The sequence below is a fragment of the Heterodontus francisci genome, chromosome 2 (genome assembly GCF_036365525.1).
Source record: "Heterodontus francisci isolate sHetFra1 chromosome 2, sHetFra1.hap1, whole genome shotgun sequence".
Classification (NCBI taxonomy): domain Eukaryota; kingdom Metazoa; phylum Chordata; class Chondrichthyes; order Heterodontiformes; family Heterodontidae; genus Heterodontus; species Heterodontus francisci.
Window position 1 is genome coordinate 124,673,799 of NC_090372.1, and position 2,578 is coordinate 124,676,376.

Sequence of the window (2,578 nt, forward strand, 5' to 3'; positions counted from 1 at the left end):
GATTGCCTAAGCATCAGGAGACAGTGAGAAGGGAGAATGGGCAAATACTCTAATTGGCAGACTAAGTGTCATCCCATGGGGATCTGAGTTGGGGCCTCAACTATTCACTGCATTTATTAACAATTCAGATAATGGATAGAGAACCACATATCAAAGTTTGCCAATGACACAAGGATAGGTGGCATTGTAAGCAGTGCAGATGGAAGCATAAAACTAATGGGCCAAACTGTGGCAAATGGATTTCAATATAAGCAAATGTCAGCTCACCCACTTTGGATCTAAAGGGGTAGAATAGCATATTTTCTAAACAGTGAAATGCTAGACATTTGGTGGGCTGAATGGCCTCCTTCTGAGCTGTTATGACTTTGACATTTAAAGATCCATGTACATAAAATGTCATCGACAGGTACAAAAATAATCAAAAATGCTAATGGAGTGCTAATCTCTATATCTGGAAGACTAGAACACAAGGGGTTAGAAATCATGTTTCAGCAATACAAAGCCTTGGGTTTGACCACACCTGGAGTACTGTGAGCATTCTGGACACCACACCTTTGAAAGGATAATATTGCTATTGAAGGGAGTGCAATCTAATTTACTAGAATGATACCTGGACTTCAAGGGTTAAATTACACAAACTAGGGCTGGATTTCCCGCAATTAGAAGATTAAGGGTGATGTGATCGAAGTTTTCAAGATATCAAGAGAAACTGATCGAAATAGTTTCTCTCAATCTAACCTGTTAATTGGGGAGTCTCGGACTAGAGGATTATAGCTTAAAAATTAGAGCCAGGAGTGAAGTTAGGAAACATTTCTACATGCAAAGGGTGGTAGAACTTTGGAACTCTCTTCTGCGATGGCAATTTTTGGTTTTAAATCTGAGATTGATGGATTTTTGTTAACCAAAGAAAGGATAAAGCAAATGCTGCTATGTGAAGTTTGGTCACAGATCAGATCATTAACTGGCAGAACAGGCTCGAGGTGCTAAGCAGCCTACTCCTGTGCCGATGTTCCGACTGGCAGACTGATTAAGGGATGGTCGTTGTTTTTTTATTCATCCATGGGATGTGGGCGTCGCTGGCCAGGCCAGCATTTATTGCCCATCCCTAATTGCCCTTGAGAAGGTGGTGGTGAGCTGCCTTCTTGAACCACTGCAGTCCATGTGGGGTAGGTACACCCACAGTGCTGTTAGGAAGGGACTTCCAGGATTTTGACCCAGCAACAGTGAAGGAACAGCGATATAGTTCCAAGTCAGGATGGTGTGTGACTTGGAGGGGAACTTGCAGGTGGTGGTGTTCCCATGTATTTGCTGCCCTTGTCCTTCTAGTTGGTAGAGGTCACGGGTTTAGAAGGTGCTGTCTAAGGAGCCTTGGTGCATTGCTGCAGTGCATCTTGTAGATGGTACACACTGCTGCCACTGTGCGTCGGTGGTGGAGGGAGTGAATGTTTGTAGATGGGGTGCCAATCAAGCGGGCTGCTTTGTCCTGGATGGTGTCGAGCTTCTTCAGTGTTGTTGGAGCTGCACCCATTCAGGCAAGTGGAGAGTATTCCATCACACTCCTGACTTGTGCCTTGTGGATGGTGGACAGGCTTTGGGGAGTCAGGAGGTGAGTTACTAGCCTCAGGATTCCTAGCCTCTGACCTGCTCTTGTAGCCACGGTATTTATATGGCTACTCCAGTTCAGTTTCTGGTCAATGGTAGCCCCTAGGATGTTGATAGTGGGGGATTCAGCGATGGCAATGCCACTGAATGTCAAGGGGAGATGGTTAGATTCTCTCTTGTTGGAGATGGTCATTACCTGGCACTTGTGTGGCGCGAATGTTACTTGCCACTTATCAGCCCAAGCCTGGATATTGTCCAGGTCTTGCTGCATTTCTCCACAGACTGCTTCAGTATCTGAGGAGTCACAAATGATGCTGAACATTGTGCAATCATCAGCGAACATCCCCACTTCTGACCTTATGATTGAAGGAAGGTCATTGATGAAGCAGCTGAAGATGTTTGGGCCTAGGACACTACCCTGAGGAACTCCTGCAGTGATGGCCTGGAGCTCAGATGATTGACCTCCAACAACCACAACCATCTTCCTTTGTGCTAGGTATGACTCCAACCAGCGGAGGGTTTTCCCCCTGATTCCCATTGACCTCAGTTTTGCTAGGGCTCCATGATACCATACTCGGTCAAATGCTGCCTTGATGTCTAGGCTCTTTTGTTCATGTTTGAACCAAGGCAGTAATGAGGTCAGGAGCTGAGTGGCCTTGGCGGAACCCAAACTGAGCTTCACTGAGCAGGTTATTGCTAAGCAAGTGCCGCTTGATGGCACTTGGGGGACTAAACACCAATACCAAACACAATCCTGTCCTCACCATGTACTCAAGGGTCACTGGATAATGATCAAAATCTGGAAATTGTGCACCTTCACTGTCACACAACTAAGATTGGATAACTCATCGAAAATCAAAGATTAAATTTTTCTCATCTGTATAAGTGCCCCACCCACATTACACTAACAGTACCATCCCAGGGAAAGGAGGCAGCTGGTAGTTCTGAGAGTCTGTTGCAATAAACCAGACATAAG